This window comes from Pieris napi, chromosome 20, assembly GCF_905475465.1.
Source record: "Pieris napi chromosome 20, ilPieNapi1.2, whole genome shotgun sequence".
Classification (NCBI taxonomy): Eukaryota; Metazoa; Arthropoda; class Insecta; order Lepidoptera; family Pieridae; genus Pieris; species Pieris napi.
This window is the reverse complement of record NC_062253.1, coordinates 10,852,067-10,876,682: the sequence shown is the minus strand read 5'-3', so window position 1 is coordinate 10,876,682 and position 24,616 is coordinate 10,852,067. Positions and strand designations below refer to the sequence as shown.

General features: G+C 32.1%; 1 protein-coding gene and 3 non-coding genes across 4 annotated transcripts in view; 2 read left to right on the top strand and 2 right to left on the bottom strand.

Moving 5' to 3' along the window:
- The window catches only part of LOC125059559 (galanin receptor type 3), a 30,495-nt gene extending 16,852 nt beyond the window's left edge, over positions 1–13,643 (bottom strand). The window contains exon 1 of the mRNA XM_047664034.1: positions 13,042–13,643. The gene's annotated coding sequence lies outside the window, so the exon portion shown is untranslated. The remainder of the gene's footprint in view (positions 1–13,041) is intronic.
- Positions 13,644–14,772: 1,129 nt separating this feature from the next.
- Positions 14,773–14,844, bottom strand: Trnah-gug. The gene has a single exon. It is a non-coding gene; the product is annotated as a tRNA-His (tRNA).
- A 266-nt stretch (positions 14,845–15,110) lies between these two features.
- Positions 15,111–15,182, top strand: Trnah-gug. The gene has a single exon. It is a non-coding gene; the product is annotated as a tRNA-His (tRNA).
- Positions 15,183–22,734: 7,552 nt separating this feature from the next.
- On the top strand, positions 22,735–22,806 carry Trnah-gug. The gene has a single exon. It is a non-coding gene; the product is annotated as a tRNA-His (tRNA).
- The last annotated feature ends 1,810 nt before the right edge of the window (positions 22,807–24,616 follow it).

Here is a 24,616-nt window from a genome sequence, read left to right as displayed (position 1 = left end):
TAATTTTTTTTTTTAATTTATGAGCTGGTATAATTTAGCCATTTCTGTTCGATTGTCATTTAAATGAAACTTCAAAGACACCTCTCGTCGATGAAGATTGTAAAGCACTCGAAACCAGTTATATAAGTAATTTAATAAATTCGCTTTTTTATATTGGGTCTTTTTAATACAAAATTTCATTATTTATACCATAATAGTAGGGCAGTACACTAATAGAAATAATATACTATTTGTATTTAGTAGTTTCCAAGTGTAAGAAAATTATTATTTACCCAATATTTGTAACAAGTTATACCGAACGTTTTCGCTGAATATTCGCTCTTTGAGAGGTTAACGAGACCTTAATTACATTGCCCATGTAAATTTCCATTACTAATGTAATGAATTGTGTCATAACTAATTAATATTACATTAAATTAATTATTACACGGTGAAAGTTTTATTTGGGTTTAATATGCGTATTCAAAATCGGATTTTGAAAAATCTTTATTGGTAATGTTTCACAATGTTATTCTTAAACTATTGAAATGTCTTTTTTATAAGATCCACATCTAAAACCATGGTGATTACAGTAACTAAAAAAAATAAAATATAAACGAAAATAAAATAACAATATTATATTTCCAGAAAGTAAAATTCGTAATTACAAAAAGTTAGTATCATTTCATAATTACATTAGCTTGTTTGAAAAATGAATTAATTAACACGTTTTTATCATCCCTTTTTTATTCTGCTTAAAACGTTTCCGGCATTCTGTCAAACTTTACTTAAATTAGTCGTTCGTCCTTTTTTATTAAGTTTATCCTACGGCGGTAAAAAATAATTCATGAAATCAATCACTTTATAAAAAGTATAGAAATAACAATGTATATTAAATTTCCACTATTCGAACTATTTATTGAAAGAAACTCATGGAAGATCAACAATATTGTGCTGTAAATAAACTGTGCTAAATTGACCCGTAGGGTACATGCTCCCTAGAGACTTAGACCTCGAAGCTACTTTCTACATCAAAAAAGGCGCAAGGGTGCAGTTAATATTCAAAATCAATTTATCAAGTGATAGAAATTCATTGGAAAATATTGAACTGAACAAAAATTCTTGCGTTTTCCTTCCTTTTCATGCGAACGACTTTTTCAGATCTTGAAATAATTAGTTTAAGATAAACAAAAAGTCAAAAGTGATGAATAAAGGGGAAGAACTTTCATGCTTAGAAAAGGAAGAACTCAAAATGGGTGTATGTCTCAATTTCATTTGAAAGTAACCTGCTACCGTAGTTATTAAACTTTTCAGCGTTCGTAATTCACGAGCTATATTAAAATAAATAGTAACTTTGATTGACTGCGGCTGAGAAATTTTAAGTTTTCTTTCTTTGTTGTTTGCTTCGAAATAATTGTTAATTTGAAATTTTAGTAGAATTTGTAGGTCTTTTGAAAAACGTCAAAATTTTATTTATTGTTATTGTTCGAAATAATTTTAGTTTAATAAAAATTGATTAAAAAAATTTGAGGGTGATCCAAAATATTTTTACTCGGCCGATTGTAATATTTTTTTTAGTTGTCACTGCTTTATTTTAATCCGGTTATGTTAGACGCATTTTTATTGTTATTAATACATTTTTGTTAATTATATATTTTGTTAATAGTTACGTCCTCAATTCCTAATTTTATAGTGAGTGTTTTGCGCGTTTTTGAATTAAACAAAATACAATTCAATGGTTAGGTAATTGAATTTGGAAACTGAACTTGACAAATGGACAAGTCAGATGCTCACCCATCCTACCTTGTATCAGAAGTAGAAACCTAGATATCTCTTGAACATCAATGTACTTACTACCACACTAATAAATCTTGTGAAATAGCCAGCTGTCTTTATATCATTAAATTGGCTTACAATGCACTACGTATTTATAATGTACTAGCTGGCCTGGCGAACATCGTACCGCCTAACAGTCGATTCTTTATATGTTTAAAATACTTATTCTGCTATTCGGGACACCGGTCTAGCTAGTAAGATAAAAAAAAGAAAGTTGATAATACACCAAATACATTATGTCAAAAAATAAAAATTTACCTTCCCGGAACCCCTCCACTAACACTTGAACTTTATGATATGGTATTAAAGTTCAAATTGACTTTTAAGTATTATTACGAATATTTTGTATGGGAATATAGAAAAGTGTTGTTTTTAGACTTTTGCGCGCAATTTTTTTGATTTTTCTCTCCGTAAGAACCATCCTCGTACTTCAAGGTATATTATAAAAAAAGAATCAGACAAATCGGTCAAGCCGTTTTCATGTTATGTCGTGACAACGGAAAACGGGTTTCATTTTTATACATATAGATATAACTTTACCACAAAGAACGGTTCGATGGCCGTCGATAGAAAATTTTATACTAAAATAATAAGTCCTGAATACATAACTCGTTACTATTTATCCTTACCAAGAAGAAAGGCACACAATTGTCAGTCGTTAGGATTTGGAGAAATTGTATTAGTTTGGGAACAAAGAGAGCTTAAATTGATACTCATACATTGCCTCACAATAGTTTACAAAAACGCACAAAATACTCACTATAAAATTATAAATTGAGGACGCAACTATAACCAATTATAATTAACAAAAACTTAATTAATACAAGCTAATCACATGATTCTAATATCATTATCTAGACAGCAATTTATTGTGTAAAATATCTTTATACTCTTTATATATCTTTGTACTGTCCTTATAGTACAATTTCTAAAAACATCAACAGCAAACAGATAATAAAAAAGCAAAGACGCAAAATTAATTAAGAGACCAATGTAGGCATAAAATTATTTCACGAATATTTAAAGGAGAATATGTTAAAATGTTCCCCATAATTAAATACTGTAGAATAATTTATCGCGACATTTAAAATGTAGGTTACTTTATCATTTTTCTGAAAACGAAGCTTTATGACTGAGTGAAAAGTTTTATACGGGTTTGGGCACGACTGAGCGACGCCAGTTACGCCATTGTTTGCTAGTCCTACTAAATTAAGCTTTATAAGGTACACCAACGGTTTCAATTATGAATTTTCTCATTTACCTAGATGATATTAGAATCTTAATAAAATAAAAATAAAAATAAAATATGTTTATTATGGAATATAAGCTACAGATATCACTTATTCCACTTCATTTAATTTGTATCTGTAGGCATCCCTACTCATCGGCAAAGAAGGCAGAGGGTATAGGCCGAGAGAAAAATCCGGCGTAAAAAACTCTCGGGACTCTTTTAAAATAGCAAATCATCAAACAACACTTATTTTAAAACAAATATCGCAAATTAATTAGAAGTAGCCTGTCTAGCACTAGTCCCAGGCCCTTTTAAACTAGATAATCGGTAACTTTATAGTAAGCCTTTTTACACAGCTTTTCTTTAATACATTTCTTAAATTTATTAAAAGACTATCCCTTTTCCCAAAAAAGAATGGCTAACTTTATATAGTCTAGTACGGGGAAATTGCAGCCTGCGTATTGTTCCGAGTATTAAAATTGTACGTATGTTCTATTCTTGTAAACTTATCACTATTTTTGTGTACATAATATATAGTTTATTGTAAAAAACCAGTAATAATGTTGTAATGAGAGCGGTATTTGCTCGTCATCCTTCAAGCACGAGATTGCGGATTTTCTGTCTATGTGCAGAAATAACTTGCTGTTATGGTGACTCCGGCATTTTTAAATTATAAAAGTCATGCAGAAATGCCTAAAATGCCTTATCGCCTATTTTTCTATTAGGTAATTTTTTTCTTTTGATGATTATGAATCTATATCTATGTATAGTTTCTTAAATATTAGTAATTTATCTGAAAGCAGAGCCTTTGGCTGCCTAATGGAACATCCAAAGGAGTAGGTTTATGATATTAGTAGCCTCAGGCAGAAGCTCTTTAAAGTCAGGTCAAGCGTGAACCAAATTGAGTGCAACGTTGGATCAAACAATACCTTAAGTATTCAAACAGAAGTTATCCTAAGAATATATGAAACAAAAGCGTTAATTAATGCCAAACATGAAGTCGTATTTCGTCCAAGTCAAAGAAATTTTTAAACGTATGGTTTCCTTAAGACATTTAAATGAGATTTCTTAAAAGTGCTAATTTATTACCACGATGTTACAGTGCTTAGCAGCAACGTCGAGTTATGTAGATAATTTAAAAGTTCGCATTTACCTCCGCAAAAGAACTTTTATTGTAATAACTGCTTTATACCTTCGCGGCTGGATTTATTTTATACAACATTTTTGAAATCTTGCCCAAACAACTTCTTTTCTTTATACTATTACCATTGCATTCTTCTTAGATTGAAAAATCCCAAATATACAATCTCTCAGTAAAAGTATTGTACTACTCATCATACATAATTCGAATATTGTTTCTTATTCATTTTCAGCTAATTCGCACATACAAAGAATATAAATATTATACTAGTTGTATAATAATATATCCGCAAACCGTTGCCACGACCTTTTTTTTATTCTGTATTTATATTACCGATATTGCTTCGGATATGCGTCATTATAGCTTGCTCAATGCTAAGAATTCATTCATAGAATATTGTAAAAGTTTATCTCATCTACACTATTTAAAGGAGTTATAGTCGAGGTCATATTCTATATATTATGTGTTCATTGGTCCAGTGGCTAGCTGGTTTGACAGTAGATCATAAGGTTCAAATGACGGATAGAGCGGAAAAAATGAAATGCTTAATTAGAGTTTTCCGTTTCATCCAAAAAACACATTCTACGTTGTAGTTTTTAAACACCCTCGTGGCTGCTGTGGTTGAATTGATAGAATACCATCATTATTCGTGAGGTCCTAGCGCTTTAAGGCCCTTAAGGTAATAGCAAAAAGGTTAGTCGACATCACAGGAGACCGAAGAGCTGGCAGCTACCTCGGACAAAGATTTAGTCTAGCTATTCAAAGGGGGAACGCTGCCAGTATCTTCGGAACGTTGCCTATAGGGAATCCTATTAATAATATATTTTAATTTAATTTATTGTTTTTCTGTTATTTATTTATTTCTAATATATTATGGAATAAAAAAGTGAATAAAAATCATAGTCATAATAATTTCTAATAAATAATAAAATAATACTCTCCAGGACAAGATTAAGCTTATTGAGGCGAGCGATTTAAAAGGATGTTTGTGCATAAATATGTGTGCAGAGACACAAATCCGAGACGCGATGGGAATCAAATACCACCATTGCTACCATTTAAATTTCCTTTAAAAAATAGCAATGCTAATTTAAATTTGAGGCCTCATCCAAGATTTGATCCCGCCAGCTCAAGATCTATATCACTACACCGGTATTAATAAATTACAACAAATTTAATTATTATATCACTGATTTCAATTATATCACTTCGTTTATTGTTTCGAATGATATGCTATACAAACTATATAATAATTAACGAGATTATTAATAAGCATTGAAATTAACGAAACCATTTGTATCTATAATTAGATATGTTACTGACCGTTATTTGACCACGAACCACAAAGTTCAAACAATCATTTTGTGGTTTTATCAGAAAACTGATAACTATTTTTAAGCTGTATTTGAAGCTATTTACTGTACTAAGTTCTATCAGTTTCGCTTTAAATGCAAAAACTTAAAAAATAAATAAGTAAATTTATTCTAGCCTTTCAGTAAAGTACTAATTAGTGGACGGTTCTTTCTTTATTCTATTAAAAATCCTTTAGATACTTATTTTGCTTTTCTGAGAACTCAATTAATGAAATACATTAAGTCTTCAATATCTTTTTTGTAAAAGCCATTTTTCCGCGAAATTTATCTAAACTCAAATAACAATCATCAATATTTTTATAAATTGTAGCCTGTGTGTTATTCTGATGTATAAGCTATATTAATGTAAAGTTTCATTAAAATTCATTCTTACTTGAAAAATTCTTTTTTACTTGAAAGAGTAACAAACATCCATCCATATTTACAAACTTTCATGTTTATAATATTAGTAGGATAATTAAGAAAAATTTGCATTTCAATTTAAAGAAAACACTTTTTTACCGGATTGTATGTATTATAAATTTACAATTATTTTACATAGTTTTATAATTTTTCGTGTGACCATGCACGCTAAAATGCACGCAAAACGTCGGAAAAATTTTAAATTATGTAAAATAATTGTAAATTTATAATAATACATAACTTCAATCCGGTAGAAAAGTGTTTTCTTTAAATGTGCAAAAGTTATGTCAATAAAAGACAATATGCATTTAAATGTTTTGTATAACTTATAAGACACTCATATGATTTTAATTAAACGTTAGTCACAACAAAAAAAGATGATAGTAATGGCTGTTACATGATTGATCACAAAGCCGCTGCTGGGTTACATAAACTAACACATAACATACCCTTACGCAGCATATCCCATATGAATATGTAATAAATCTTATACCGTTTTTCATGACACGCTTCCGAACACAGTTGCCTACGCCCTTCGGGTCTACGGTGCTACGGTGCTACGGGCCTTTAAAGAAAAAACCTATTTACCCTTTAGAGTACCTCACGAAATTGAATTTCACACATGCCTTAACAATCCCGCTTGCTATTTATCTAAGGATTTCAAATCGCGTAATCTCGCTTTTACAATATTGATTACTTTTTATATGAAAAAGTAATTTATTTAGAATTAGGCAAGAATTCCGTAACATCCTTGGACTGAGAAGTTTATAGTTAAACTTTTGAACAATCAAAATGTATACAGGTAACATGTACATTGTACAAGGTCAATAAAAACATATATAAGAAATAAATTCCACATATAAAGTTTAATAAGATACGCTAGTACTAAGCAGCTTAAAATATCTTCGCTAAGTTTGAAGCCAATTTTTAATAAAAGGGCCTTTAAACCTCTTAAGCTCTCTTCTAAGGAGCTTATCTCAGTATGTCGATGTGCTTCGGGATGGATTAACCCTATGAAATATGTAAAAATAAAAAGATTCCGATTTAAGTTGGATTTTTGTAGCTTAAGGGTAGTCAATAATAAGACTTAGTTAACAAAGGGAAAAAACTTAACATAAACTTTTGAGTCCTTAATTAGTGAAAAAAGTTGAAAACTCCCAAGCGAAATTAGAGAATTATCACTAAATAAATGGAAAGCCCTCGTTAAACGTAAATAAATCTCTTTATAAATTTGACGAATACTTAAATGATTCTAATCCTTGAGATAGATTTGTTCCAGTTCAAACAATTTGTATGACTCAAAAGTTAGCGATTAAAAAGAGTGACGGAAAGTTTCTTGCCAGTTCTTCTTGCCCGCTCTACGTCATTGACTTGCGAACTGGTTGTAAATGTAAATTTACAATTTATTTAACTTTTGTTTTTGACGTTCATAAGTGTACTTGTTTACCGTAATTAATAAAGATATTTTGAGTTTGAGTGTTATTTTCTAAAATCTGTTTAGTGTGCATTTATTAAGAATGCATGTGTGACGCTAGCGTGTCAAACTTGATTTATTAATACTACTCATATTATAGTACGGTCATAATAGATTTTAGAGACACGAGAAATTAAGCAATTAAATAATTAAGGTTATGTCTTCGTGGCTGCTTGGCAATACTCAATCTTCTATTAACATAATAATCATACTGTAAAGCAAGTGCTGTTACAGATAATCGAAAGTATAACAAACTGGTTATCAATGGGACAATTCGCTCAAATTGACAAATCGAAGCAATTCAGTGAGAGCTCCCCAATCCAATAACTTGCTCTTTGACGGATAAACTTTTGGAGGTGCTTGCAATACTATTCTATATTGTTGGAACTAGATTTAGTGACGTTGAATATACGTTAAAATTAGACAGTATGAAAAAGGATAAAATATAAACACCTCAGTTCTCTCTTCAATAAATTAATCTTAAACTAAATGTTAGATAAGGATCAAAAATATCGTGTCTTCTTCAGGTAACAACGCTAGTCGTTACGTATGGCTCGCTGTCACGATTTAATACGCAATAAATCTATGCAATAAATGAATCAGCTCAAGCGACTTGAACTACAATAAGATAAATCATGATTAAATCATATAACAGGTTCTGAGTTCAATCCAAATAAAATATTTATTTTATCCGAAAGCTTTTACCGATTAATTCTACTTAGATATTTAAAAAATAATTTCGAATATTACAAGTTCTGCAAGGCGTTTATTGAAGTGAAGTAAACACAATTGATAGCATTACTTCCCTTGCAAATAAATAAAATAATTCATTCAACGACTATTTGTTCTACATTATATCATGAGAATCATGAAAACTGATACGTGAAAACTGAACGTATCAGTTTTTATATATCTGAACACTGAAAATGTTTAGAACTGGCCAGTTAGAAACATTGCTGTTTACAACTTGAATTTAAATTTTAGAACTCTTTGGCAACCTAATGTTATTTGTTACATTCATGTGTCATTTGTTTTTGTGAATTGGCGGCAAATCTAAAACTATTGTTACACGTGAAAATGAACCTAATGCGAAAAAATTCATTTTCTAAACATTTTCAGTGTTACCTAGGTATCGGTTACTTTTTTAAATTAATTAACTTTGACCTCTTCCTAATCATGGAAGAGACTTTATTAAAAGATATTATACATATATATATATATATATATATATATATATATATATATATATATATATATTTCTTTCAATCTTCTGGAACTACATTATATGGAATGTCGAACCACCTGCCCTGCGATTCTGTAACTCACTTCACGAACTCACACAGCGGTTTTCGCATCGGCGGTCGCTCTCAAATCAGTCGTGAAGCAGTTATTTTATGATTTGGCATTCTGAAAAGGTGGGAGCTTGTACTTTATTGTTTATCAGAATGCCAAATCATAAAATGACTGCTTCACGACTGATTTGAGAGAGACCGCCGATGCGAAAACCGCTGTGTGAGTTCGTGAAGTGAGTTACAGAATCGCAGGGCAGGTGTCACCGCAAGCTGCAAAACTTTTCATTCAAACTCATTTGAAGTGGCCATCAAAATCAAACTCAAACTCAAAATATCTTTATTCAAGTGGGTAACCAAGTACACTTTTGAATCGTCAAGTAACCGATACTTTATAGTAATAAGGTTAAGTTATCATAACGTTATTAAAGATTATTATTTGTACTGATTTTCTACATTCCCTTTATGTTCCACTATGAAAATCTATTACCCTTTCCTCAATGACACTGGAAACAAATAAGTATTAAATTACGCATCAATAAAAAACGCCAACAACGTAAGCTTGGAACTCTCGTTTTTATATATACTCTAACATGAAAAAGGTTTCTCTTCGTTAAAACAAGAAATTTTGCCTAATGCTGTTTTATTATGTGACATTTTTTGAAAGGACCTATTAAATGTTTTCAAAGTTACTCAAATCATCTCTCAAAATCTAACCACTGTGTATTGCCTATTTTCAAATGCGAGTACACAAAAGGCCAATTACTAGATTTCTTGCCAAATGAACATAATGGTTGCTTTTACAAAGTAGAGCAAAATATTTAGTAGTAAATAAATAATATTTAGTAATAAGTAAGTAGTATTTACTACTAAATATAAAACTATGGGTAAAGTTGTCAAAAATATTGATCATGACAATAGTATAATTATGAGAATTGAAAAAATTACACATATTTTAGATTGTAACATTCACGCTTAGCAATGATGGTGGGCTGAAAAGTTCTTAGGCAAACATAGAATATTTTTTTATAGAATTTGATTTGATTATTCAATATATAATAGTTGCCTTCGTGAGCGATACAGCGTTATAGCGGTCATACAGTTTTAAGATACCGTTTTTAGCCTCTAAATAGGCTTCAGTTTCGTCGATTACCTGATAATGGACAGTAATATGCGTAAAATAGACGTCCAGCGTAGATTGTTGCGCGTGTGTTAAACCATTTTTTTAATAAATAGATAAAATCCTACAATTATTCAAAGGAACCTCAAAAGGAAATTTTATTAATTAATACTGCTCTATTAATAATATTAATCTTTACACTAATCATACTCCATAAATCCTTGTATAACTTTCACCGTTCACGGTGATGCTCGTAGGATCGTGGGATGCGAAAACTTGTATGAGATTTAATATTTTGAATTCATTTGAAAAACGAAATAGTTAAGTTAAAATATCTCACTAAGCGTTGCAATAACCAGATAAAATTAATAGTAAAAATGAATATATCAAGATATAAATTGTGCAACAATAACTCCAAACAATGATTTTTGTTTGCAATTTAATTTATAGCACATTCAGGAGGAATAATTCAGCCAATCCAATGCTGTAAACAACTCCGAGCACTTTGTGTTGATTGAGGGCTTTCGAATGGAATCGGACGGATTGTTACTTTTAAATAGTCAAAATATTTTCATAGTTTGACCGGTAACAATGTAACAACTTGTTAATTTAAAATATCTTCTTGTGCAATAAACATATAGTTGTTTAATCGTCATAATTTTGGTGTCTTGGTAGATTTTATTTGTAGATGTTAAAAAATTGTATCTAAATAGTGCATTTGTTAATTTATTTCGTAGTGTTTATATATTAGAAATATATAAACCTGCTGTACCCCATATTTCAATTAGATATATGAAATGTGGTTTGACTAAACAATTATAAATCAAAACTTAACTAGCTGTTAAGAAAATTTGCTTTACAAAATGCTAAAGCTTGAATTTAGAATGGAATAGCTCAATCTGCTGCCCGCTACGACCGTAGCGAGGTGCATCTGCTGGCTTTTGGCGGATTATTGCCGCCCCGCAACGACAGTGCAATTTGTTTCAGTAATCGCCACTATTCAGCTGTGAGCTTTGTAATCTCCTTAAAATATTCCAGAAATAACTTACAGAAACTACTGCGGAAAAAATCTTCGCTTTATTCTCAATAGACCTCCATCAACTTCGCTCCAATAACGACTAAAACTCAAAATATAACAATAAAACTATTATTTCATTAAAATGGTACAACAATTATTTAACCAGAAACTAATTAATTTATATGAATGTAAAAATAGTATAAGTTTTTGACATCAAAGAAAGAGTTTGTACAGTTGATGTATCTATAATAAATATATACCCCCTATAACCTTTCAGTATACTAGTAATCACTGTTGAAATTACCTTTTTCGAGTGCCAACAAGATATGAACATTTATTGCGCAGTTACAAAGAAAATATGCAACATCAGGTGGTATTTCGAAATCGTTCTTTATTAGATTTTTCTCACCCTTACTTTATTGTCAAGTAAAACGAGAAAGTATCAAGTAACATCTACATTTAGCTCATAATATGTACATCGTGTGTTGTCGTTTTCTGCCAACGTTCCTTACTCATAAAATATTAATGTCACAATTACTTCCGTATCTCAGTTTTATTATCTTTATATCGTCTTAATATGATCCTTCCAGTGGCCTGTATTGTGTACAAAACGTTAACAGTAATAGGATTTTCTTTTGTATAAGTAATTCCTTGTATTAACATGTAGACGTTGGGTTTGTTATTACATCAACCGCGGTGAATAGTACGCTACTACTATAGCGTTTTGTAGGTATGAAAGATGTGGTTTAGTATCCCACAATAGGAAATACATCTTTGTTACCCAAAGTTGTTATACTTTTTTGTTACATGAAAGACCTCAAGTCAAAAAATATATAAATTTATTCTAAGAACAGCACTTCAATTAAACAATTTCATTTCCAATGAGTAATAGATATATTTAAAGCCTCTAATAAACTAACTCTTACTAAACGACTCTGTACGCTCAAGACCATACTTTTAACCAAAAAATCAAAGCTTTTATAGATATAGCAATACATAAAGAATACATAAGAATGTATTCTTTCCCGAAAACAAAGCTGACGCACTGTTTCCTCAAATCAGTGCGTCACAAAAGTTGTTGAATTTTCGCGTTATCTCATTAGGGGAAAGTTCCTTCGTTATATCCAGCAATGTCAATCCGTACGATCTGTCGACCTTTTACATTTGTTATCTTAATAAAAACTTGACTGGCTTATATATTCAGAAGAACTGATATGGGTTCCAATAAAATGTCAATAAACAAAGTTTTGGACATGGGCGGCATTACGAATTCAATGACGATCCACGGTAAAAGATGAAATCTAAACAATCCATTTTATTACAGGCAACGCAATATTTATTATGAAAATATTTCTTCAGTAAGAATGGGAAAGAGAACAATCTCTGGGGACAAAATTATCTTATATATCAGTTAGTAGAAGATAAATATTTTCTTAGTATTAGCCAACTCGTTTGTCTTCGTGAAGTTTTTCGTAGCTCTGTTGAAGATAGAGCATTAGTTTATATACTTTTTCTTTAGTACTAAATTGATATTAAATGTAAGTGGATTCTAATGGTAGGTATAACGTTGGTTTATGTTGTATTTTAAACCGCACATACACAAGCTACAATTAATGCACATCTTCGATACTCAAACTGTAAAATTAGCATGTACTTTATTAATCTTACATTAGTACACAACTTTTGTTACTAAATAATAAGCCAATTAATGCAATCCATTTCTGTTTTGATAGGAATAAAATACAATATTATATGCTTAATTGATTTGGAAAGTAAGTGAACCATTTAATGAGTGGGAGGCAGCTTATTGCAATTAACAATGAATATCATCTTGACTCTAATGAATATATGTAATTGAGAAATAATTGAATACCAATTGTAGCGATCAGACCTTAAGTAGGGTGCTTAAGAATTGATAATTCGCTTTAAGAGGCGTTGAATTAATTACTAATCGTTAGTAATCCTTCGATTTAATTATTATTTAAAAGTATATTAATAAAAGTATCATATATGACTAAAATTATACAAAATCTCTTTTATTTAAAAAGAATTGTTTGTTATATATATAGAGTAAAAATCTCTGTGTTATCTGGTTCAAATTATTTTTAAGGCAACCATTTTTAAACACTTGTAATTTTTATGATAGTAATTTATAATTAATACAGAAATCAGTCTCACCTCACAGCAACCAATAAGCTTGTTCCTTGCTTGCTAAGTTCATTTTAACATCCTCAACTTCACACATTTAAAAACCTTAAGCACTAAATTTATAATTTATTTTAAGACAACGCAATAAAATATCAGTAAAGGGATAAAACGTTTTAGCAAAATACGTCCGCGTTTTTTGCGCGACACTTAAACCGGTTTTTCAGATGACGTCGTGTCACGGCGAGTGTCGTGGCTACACTGAAATCCTGAACTCTGCGTTACTGAAACATTGTACGTAAACAAACCCTTTCGCATATGGGTCGCTTAATAGCTCTTCATGAAAGTCGTTTTTCTTGCTCGCTGTTTGATTTTCGCACGTATTAAAAGGTTCAATCCGCTTGGCTGGGCCTTCACGTGTGAATGGATCGAGATTATGGTTATGCAATTTCGACACGTGTGGGTTGCTTAAACGATCGAAATTTACATGAAAAGCGACGTTTGCTATAACAATGGCTACAACATTGTGTAGTACACGAGTATTTGTTGTGATATTGGTAGGGCGAAATTTCACTAGACAAAAGTTGTGTAACCTAACAGTAGTTAAGTTACATAAAAGTCAAAAATCATTTATTCATGTAACACAATGTACATTTATGAAGGTCAAAAAAAAAATTATGTATTCTCCAATCAAGAACCCGAGAGAAGAACTGGCAATATACTCTCCGCCACTCTTTTTTATATATATTTATATTATATATATCATACCATATTTTAGTTAAGATTTAGAAGTGCAAACCAAATGCTAAAAATCATCGTACACTTATAACCATAAAATTGTAAATCGTCAGTTAAGTAATAAATGTGCCCTTTAGTTCTTCCCACTCATAAATTGTAATACATATAACATTTTCAATTTTGATATGTTCAATAGGTCGACTACACTTATATTGAAGTGTCACATAGATTTAAGAACCCTTAAATAAGCCGAGGTTTTTGTTAATTCTAAGCTCATATTTTAAACTATTAAAGCCAGTTGACACGCAGCTTCAAAAAAATAGTTTCTTTTAACATATATTTGAAGGTCCCTTGAACCGCCTTCGAACTCAACTCAAGTCCTTATATCTTACGTATAAAGTACATTTTTATATATACAATCGAAATAAATGGCACAATGTTAATCTATTAGTATCACATTTATTCGTATAGTCTAATAGAATCAAAATGTAAAATGAGCCTCTGTCAAATATAGCTTCGAGAATGTTTACGAGTCAATTTTGAATCATATTCAAGTGCGATGAATGAAGCTGTGAAGATGACTGTGTGATAAAGCGATTGAATAATTTGCGCCCACCTGTGTATGCGGTCTGTTTTGCGGTGGCGATTTCTAAATCCTTGTGTGCTGCACGTGGTATTTAATCCTTAGTATTCATGAACATTAAATTTTAATTCTTGCAATGGTTGATGTTCTTGCAAAATAAGGAGACACCTGCACCTATCAATATGGTTGTTGGATTATAAGTTTTAAATATTACTGAGCTTTTCCGCAGATTACATTCCGCAACTTACAAGTTTGATCAATACGGGCTTTGAACAAAACTTAAACAATTCTTGTCGTAGGTATATATTATCCAAAATATTTAGGAAAATAAACAATTATTTTTAAATACAATATATTTACTTCATACAATTATGTAAGGATATTTTTTAATTACTTCAATCTAAGTAAAACAAAAACAAGTGCTCCGCCGCAACAGCTTTCGCTGCCGTGACCAGGATTCGAACCTGGGTTACTACGGCCACAACGTAGGGTCCTAACCACTAGACGATCACGGCTATCGGAGCAGATACCTTTCACCACTTATCACTCAAAAGTATCGAGAGTTGTATTACTAGGCTAAATTATAATGACCAACTACCCGTTCCTTATATAAGTGATAGTGTAACTTCTTAAATCTTTCGTATAACCGTTGTGAAATAAGAAAAACGAGAACAACCAAATTGTCTCTTTATGTAACTTTCAAGAGCGCTTGCGGCGACCGGAACCAATCAAAAACCTATTATGAACCACAATTTCAATCTAATTCTTATCTGCTCCGATAGCCGTGATCGTCTAGTGGTTAGGACCCTACGTTGTGGCCGTAGTAACCCAGGTTCGAATCCTGGTCACGGCAGCGATAGCTGTTACGGCGGAGTATTTTTTTTAAATTGTACATAGAAATCACCTAGCGAAAAATTTGATTTTAACAAACTCAAAACTCAAACTTAGATAACTCTTTGGAACCTTTCCTTTAAATATGAATTCATCAAGCTAGAAGCCATCAACGCCATAATGTTGAAGCTTTTCAACCAGTATATCAGAATGAACACAGTCAAAGGCCTTTGACAGGTCACAAAAGAAAGAAAAGAGGCCGGCTCCATCATATAATTCTTCCCAGGCGTCAAATAAGTCCGAAATTAACTTCACACCGACATCGATTGTAGAGCGTCCCTTAGTCAAAAATTACCGCCAATTCAGGGCTTATTATATCGATAACATAAATAAATATATTCGGTCTAAGAAAGTACGACCATATCTCTGCGTTCCGTAAGCGGCTAGGCTGGTTACCCATTCGTCTGCGATGTGATGCTCATGTTCTCCATCTCTTATATTCCATCCTGTTCAGCCCTAAAACTCCTGTCTATCTCAAAAATGATTTTAAATTTTTGGGGTCCCATAACTATAGCTTACGCTCTTCCGAAAACTACATATATCTTTGAAATCCCTTCAAATAACTCCTCCTGTCTTGGCGATTCCTTTAAGGTCTCTGCAGTTAGGCTATGGAATTCACTTCCCGTCCCTATTCGCATAGCTCCTTCTCTATCTTCCTTTAAATTTCTCCGGTACAAACATTACCTGTCCACATCGTATCCCTAACTTTCGAAATAACTACTAACTGACGTGAGACTAATCTTAAATTAAATTATTATGATTCATGTGCACTTTTTACTTTTTATTTTTTTCATACTGTATCCTTTATTGATTTAGTTTCTTTTTTTCTTAATAACTTATGTAATATTTATTTTTGCACTTATCTAATTTATTTATTTTTTTCTTTTCTCACAGTGGTTGCCTGGAGGAGATCGCTCAAAAGCTATAAGGCCGCCAGTTGCCCTCCTTTACATTTAATTATGTTTAATTTTTATATTGTAATAAATAAATAAATACATAATATTCAAAATTGTGTACTCAAAGGCCAGCAACGCACCTACTAAAAATGGGTGTCTATGGGCTGCGATGACTGCCCATTTTGTGTGTCCCGTAGGCTCGTTGTCGTTTGTGTTGTGTGTTTGTATTATATAAAATAATGGCAATCACAAAAACAGAAATGGCATCCTATACACCAATACTTCCTGAAATCTGACCAAACGGTCATTTTTAATAGGAGTTATCAAAATTTTCTCCTCTTTACATGTTTATTATTGCCTTAATTGGAATAAAAAACAATTGGCCAGTATGATCAGATTTAAATGTTTTGAAAATACAAACATTCTATGGGCATGCAGTGCTGGCTGTTATTCTTGTGGGTGAATGAAATTGTATGAACGAAAAAAACTAAGCATGCGTATACTTGAATTACAATGAGAAAGTTAATATTGACATTGAAGTTCTCACACACAATTAGCCCTTTATTACACTTCACTAAAAGCTGACAGCAGATGGAGGTCAATAAAGACATTTTATACTCGATAAACAAATATACAGTATTTACAATTTTCTTAACCTACAAAGTAATAATAGAAAAACCTAATTAAAATGAAAATCAAAACAAATTTAAAAATTTTGGTCCCTGTAGCAGTGTGTGTACCTTTAACGCTGGCAGCATTTCCTCGCTGTATTGCGACACTTATTCGTTGAGCCAGGAAAGTGCCAGCTCTGGGATCACCGGCACTATCTACTAGGCGCCAACTTAAATGTTTAATAAGCACCTGTGCACTTGAACAAATTATAATTTATATAATTCTGAATATTGATTTCATTCAAATGTCTGATAAATCGAGTTAGCAATAAAATTATTTCTAAATTCCCAACTAGATTCTGTAATATATATGTCAAGGTTGAATTTATATTTGTCATTTATGAAAAGTTCAAAAAATGCAAATTCTTTGCGTTTTTGTAATACGTGTACATTTGGATTGAACAAAATGTTATTCTTAGAATTATTATTATTAACAAAAGAATTGCAATATATATAATAATAAAAATGCAATATGCTTACTCAATATCATAAAATATAAAAATCAAATTTGATTTTTTATTTTCCTGTACAAAAATTCACGTTAAAATTGTTTATTTTATTTTTTGTTTCGAATTTATTTAATATGATGATTAATCGAGTTCTGCTTGTGTTAACACTATTGTATGGTCCTAGTTTTAGCCATCTTAGGCCGGATCTTCGAATTTATGGAGGTAAAGTCGCTGATATGGAAAAATTTCCTTTCGCAGTCCTTATGGAATATACAATACACGAGGGGGTCGGGAAATTAAAATATGCTCCATTCTGTTCCGCCACTGCTCTCTCTTCCACTTGGACGTTAACAGCCTCGCACTGCATTGAAAATGAGTATATTGTAATGTTGTATGAAAGGGAATCACTATTTATTCGTTATAATACAACAGGTGAGCTGCAACGGAAAAAAATTACTAAAATGATCTCGAATCCAAACAGACCAGTTAACAATGGTGGCCCAGCAAATGACATAGCTTTAGTGAAAACTGATAGCATTCAACTTCCATTTTACGCGAAACTCAGCTCAGTCGACTATACCACTCTCGTTGGACAAGAAGCGATACTCTTAGGTTATGGGAGAACGCATACTTTATATGAAAAGGATCCAGAAACTAACAGAACTTTAAAAATGATGGATGTTATGTTGATGACATGTAAACGTACTTCGTTTTCAAACATACATATAAGTATATGTACAGTGCCTAAGTGCGGGGTAACAGAGTTCCTGTGTCCAGGAGATTCAGGAGGCACAGTTTTGCATAGTTCGGGAGTTATTGGTGTCCATTCTGCCAGTTTAAGGTGTTTCATACAAAAGAATAACCCGGTTTTTGGAAGATTTAACTATGCGGGTTTAGATATACCAGTCAGCCCACATTTAGATTGGCTCAGAAGTGAAATTACAAGAGATTAATTTTATGTTACATAAAAGGACACAATTTGTTTTTCTCGTTTTTCTTATTTCACAACGGTTATACGAAAGATTTAAGTTACACTTTCACTTATATAAACTACCCGTAGTTGGTCATTTTAATTTAGCTAAGTAATACAATTGACGATACCTTTTGAGTGATAAGTGATGAAAGGTATCTGCTCGTCGTGATCGTCTAGTGGTGATGGATCGTCCACCCTACGTTGTGGCCGTAGTAACCCAGGTTCGTAGTAACCCTGGTCAAGGCAACGATAGCTGTTATGGCGGAGTATTTTTTTTAATAATAGAAATCACCTTACGAAACATTTGATTTTTACAAACTCAAAACTCAAACATCAAAATAACTTCATTCATATAGGATTATCCCAAGGATCATTTAAATATTCCTCAAATTAATAAAAAGCTTTATTGATTTATTATTGATTAACGAGAGCTTTGAATTTATTTAGTGAACATTCTCTAATTTTGCTTGGGAGTTATGTAAATGAATACAATTTCCATAGTTTATCTTCTGGAGCCTTCTTGGTCGTACGCTTAAATTAGTTCTCTTTCGAGTATTATACTAGTGAAAGTGACAAACAAGGCCTCAAGAATAAATTGACCAAATTGTGTATGCCGGCATTATATTAAACTTGTTCCGTACCGACTCCCTTGGGGAAATATAACAAATATCCCGAACAGTCCGCTTCTTCAGCATAAATATGGATTGAACCTCTGCAGCAGCACCCCTCAGTAGAATACCGTACGACATAACGCTGTGAAAGGAGCTATGATACACAATTTTAGCCGTGTCCTGATCAGTAATCTGTCGGATTTTCTTTACTGCATATGTTGCAAAGCTCAGCCTATTGGAAAGAGTCTCTTTGTGTGTGGCCTCTCTGGAGTTTACTATCTATTGTTATGCCTAGGAATACAATTTGTCAACAAAGTTAAGTTCAATTTCAGTTAAGCTATATCTCACTTTACTCTAGTAGTTGTAAATCTAATATATTTTGTTTTATTCTCATTAAGTAGTAAGTCTAATTACTACTACTAATTTACATTATACCAGTTAATTATACGAGATATAGAATTGTTAACATCGTACAATAATACGTTTCACCTATTCATTTTAAATAGAAGTAAAGTGTCGTCAGCAAACAATACCATCTCATGAACTCCGTTAACAAAGAATGGGAGGTCGTTTATGTAAATCATAAATAAGAAAGACCCGAGAATCGAGCCTTGGGGAACGCTGATTAACACCTGTGAACCCGGAGAGGTGACTTCATTGGCATACACTCTTAGGATCCTTCCCTTAAAATATGAATTCATCAGGCTGGAAGCTTTGCCATAAACGCCATAGTGTGTGAAGCTTTTCAACCAGTATATCAGGATGATCACAGTCAAAGGCCTTTGACAGGTCACAAAAGAAAGAAATGAGGCCGACTCCATCATATAATTCTTCCCAGGCGTCAAATATGTCCGAAATTAACTTCACACCGGCATCGATTGTGGAGCGTCCCTTAGTAAAAAATTACAGTCAATTCAGCGCATATTATATCAATAACGGAATTTAAAATGACTGTTGACATACCTCATATATCTTTACTATATTTTAAATTAATAAGTTTAAAAGTTTTAACGATATCATTACAAGTTATGTTTTGATTGAAATTTAATATAACATTTAGGTTCACATTTTTCTAGGTCCTCAACAACAGGTGAAGGATCCAGGGACTTGTTCGTATTTAGTGATACATTGGTAAAAAAAAATACTTTCCCTTTAACTTTTAACATATAATCGGTTCGTTTGTCAGACGATTTACCTGATTCTTCGTTTATTACTTCCAAGTAGCTTTTACTTTATACATGCTATTTTTCTATTTTTGTGCTTAAATTCTGTGACTTTGCAATTTTGCAATCATTTTTGAAATTACTTGAATACGACCTCACATATTCCCTAAATTCCACACTAGTGTTATTTTGCTCCAATTAATAGGTTATGTTGCTACCATAATGATATTGCACAGAGTTTTGACATATTTCATGGTTCTCTGGCCTCAGCTCAGAGTAGAATTAGGAAACAGTACCGATAATTTCATTTCTTGGTTCGAATAGTCAAATTATTTCATAGTTTGTATTGTATATTTTATGGTTGTTTGTATCAACAATGTTTATTGTATTTACTTGATTTCGCTGGGCGTGTCCATATGGGGACGGCAGCGTTTTTAATAATTTTGTATGTATTTCATGTTTTATATCATGTGTTTGTCCGAATTCTGTGGTCCAAATAAAAAAAATTGCTTTTCATCATATAATTTTAAACTTTTTCTGTGTAACTCTCAGAGACTAATAAAGTCTTGAGTAAACACTTTCTTGAATTTATTAATAAATGATTCAAAAAAAGTACTGTATAAATTTCGAAATGGGGTCTATGGGATGCGATGACTGCCCTTTTTGGGCGTCCCGTAGACTCGTTTGCCCCTTTATTATATAAAAAAACCAGAAATGGCAATATACACCAATACTTCCCGAAATCTGACCAAACAGTCATTTTAATGGGAGTTATCAAAATTTTTTTTTTGTTGCCTTAATTGGAATTCAAACAATTGGCAAGTGTGATTAGATTTAAATATATTGAAAATACAAACATTCAAAGGGCCAAACAGTGCTAGCTGTTATTCTTGTGGGTGAATGAAATTTATTAAATTGTATGTACAAAAAATACTAACCATTCGTTTACTTCACATTCACATATAATTATTTAACAAATGTAACAAAATATTGTAAACCTATTTTAAAAGAGTAAGTGTGGAGTTTCTTGCCCATTCTTCTCCACACGAAACTACCTTTTGGAAGGGGCAACTAGAATCATCTTTATATTTTTTTTTTTTGACGTTCAAAAGTGCCATTTTAGATGGTCTAATTGAAATAAACGATTTGACTTTGACTTTGACTTGAATTAAAATGACAAAGTAAATTGACTTTGAAGTTCCCACACAAAATTAGCCCTTTATTACACTTCACTAACAGCTGACAGCTGACAGTGGACAATCTAGACATTTTATAGTCAATAAACAAATTATATTTTATATAATCCAATAAATATATAAAATAAATCAAGTCAGCAATAACATTATTCCTAAATTCCCAATTAGATTCTGTAATATATGTATATCTCAATGTTGTATTTATATTTGTCATTAATGAAAAGTTAAAAAAATGCAAATTCTTTGCGTTTTTGTAATACGTGTACATTTGGATTGAACAAAATGATATTCTTAAAATTATTATGATTAACAAAAGAATTGCAATATATACAATAATAATAATGCAATATGCCTACGCAACATCATAAATATAAAAATCAAATTAGATTTTTTATTTTCCTATACAACGTTAAGGGGTTTCACGTTAAAAATTGTTTATTTTATTTTTTGTTTCGAATTTATTTAATATGATGATTAATCGAGTTCTACTTGTGTTAACACTATTGTTTGGCCTTACTTTTAGCCATCTTAGGCCGGATCTTCGAATTTATGGAGGTAAAGACGCTGATATGGAAAAATTTCCTTTCGCAGTCCTTATGGAAATACAGAGATATACAAGACACAAGGGGGTCCGGAAATTTAAATATGATCCATTCTGTTCCGCCACTGCTCTCTCTTCCACTTGGACGTTAACAGCCTCGCACTGCATTGGAAATAAGAATATTATAATCTTGTATGAAAGGGAATTACTTTTTATTCGTTATAATACAACAGGTGAGCTGCAACGGAAAAAAATTATTAAAATGATCTCGAATCCAAACTGGCCAGTTTACAAGGGTGTCCCAGCAAATGACATAGCTTTAGTAAAAACTGATAGCATTCAACTTCCATTTTACGCGAAACTCAGCTCAGTCGACTATACCACTCTCGTTGGACAAGAAGCGATACTCTTAGGTTATGGGAAAACACATGCTTCATATGAAAGGGATCCAGGAACAAACTTTACTTTAAAAATGATGGATGTTATGTTGATGAAATGTAAACGTACTCCATTTACAAAGATATATCCAAGTATATGTACAGTACCTAAGTGCGGGGTAACAGAGTTCCTGTGTCCAGGAGATTCAGGAGGCACAGTTTTGCATAGTTCGGGAGTTATTGGTGTCCATTCTGCCAGTTTAAGGTGTTTCATACAAAAAAATAACCCGGTTTTTGGAAGATTTAACTATGCAGGTATAGATGTACCCGTCAGCCCATATTTAGATTGGCTCAGAAGTGAAATTACAAGAGATTAATTTTATTCGGACATCAAATACACAGCTATCGCAGGCGATAGGAGTTCAATTGAAGTCAAAACAAGCGTTCTTAAAAGTTACATAAAAAACACAATTTGGTTATTCTTGATTTTCTTATTTCACAACTGTTATACGAAAGATTTAAGAAGTAACACTATCACTTATATAAGGAACGGGTAGTTGGCCATTTTAATTTAGCTTCGTAATACAATTCACGATACCTTTTCAGTGATAAGTGGTGAAAGGTATCTGCTCCGATAGCCGTGATCGTCTAGTGGTTAGGACCCTACGTTGTGGCCGTAGTAACCCAGGTTCGAATCCTGGTCACGGCAGCGATAGCTGTTACGGTGGAGTATTTTTTTTAAATTGTACATAGAAATCACCTAGCGAAAAATTTGATTTTAACAAACTCAAAACTAAAACTTAGATAACTCTTTGCATTCTTTCCTTTAAATATAAATTCATCAGGCTGGAAGCTTTGCCATCAACGCCATAGTGTTGAAGCTTTTCAACCAGTAGATCAGGATGAATACAGTCAAAGACCTTTGACAGGTCACAAAATAAAGAAAAGAGGCCAACTCCATCATATACTTCTTCCCAGGCGTCAAATATGTCCGAAATCAACTTCACACCGGCATTGATTGTAGAGCGTCCCTTAGTAAAAAATTACAGCCAATTCAGGGCTTATTATATCAATAACATAAATTCGTATAAATATATTCGGTCTAAGAAACTACGACCATATCTCTGCGTTCCGTAAGCGGCTAGACTGGTTACCCATTCGTCAGCGACGCGATGCTCATGTTCTCCATTTCTTATTTTCCATCCTGTTCAACAATAAAACTCCTTTCTATCTTAAAAATGATTTTAAATTTTAGGATCCCATAACTATAGCTTACGCTCTTCCGAAAACTATATCTTTGAAATCCCTTCTCATAACTCCTCCTTTCTTGGCGAATCCTTTAAGGTCTCTGCAGTTAGGCTATGGAATCCACTTCCCGTCCCTATTCGCATAGCTCCTTCTCTATCTTCCTTTAAATTTCTTCTGTACAAACATTACCTGTCCACATCGTATCCCTAACTTTAATAATACCTACTAACTGACGTGAGACTGATCTTAAATTAAATTATTATGATTCATGTGCACTTTTTACTTTTCATATTGAAGCCTTAATTAATTTAGTTTCTTCTTTTTATTCTTAATAACTATGTGTAATATGTGTTGTATGTATGTCAATTTATATCATGTGTTTGTCCGAATTCTATGGTGCAAATAAAAAAAATTGCTTTTCATCATATAACTTTAACCTTTTTCTGTGTAACTCTCAGAAGCTAATAAAGTAAAAAAAAGTACTGTATAAATTTCGAGTGTACTCCTCCCTCAAAGGCCGGCAACGCACCCACTAAAAATGGGGGTCTATGGGATGCGATGACTGGCCTTTTTGGGTGTCCCGTAGGCTCGTTTGTCCCCGTATTATATAAAAAATGGCAATCACAAAAACAGAAATGGCATCCTATACACCAATTCTTCCTGAAATCCGACCAAACGGTCAATTTTAATAGAAGTTATCAAAATTTTCTCCTCTTTACATGTTTTTTATTGCCTTAATTGGAATTCAAACAATTGGCCAGTGTGATCAGATTTAAATGTTTTGAAAATAAAAACATTCTATGGGCATGCACTGCTGGCTGTTATTCTTGTGGGTGAATGAAATTGTATGAACGAAAAAAACTAAGCATGCGTATACTTGAATTACAATGAGAAAGTTAATATTGACATTGAAGTTCCCACACACAATTAGCCCTTTATTACACTTCACTAAAAGCTGACAGCAGATGGAGGTCAATAAAGACATTTTATACTCGATAAACAAATATACAGTATTTACAATTTTCTTAACCTACAAAGTAATAATAGAAAAACCTAATTAAAATGAAAATCAAAACAAATTTAAAAATTTTGGTCCCTGTAGCAGTGTGTGTACCTTTAACGCTGGCAGCATTTCCTCGCTGTATTGCGACACTTATTCGTTGAGCCAGGAAAGTGCCAGCTCTGGGATCACCGGCACTATCTACTAGGCGCCAACTTAAATCTTTAATAAGCACCTGTGCACTTGAACAAATTATAATTTATATAATTCT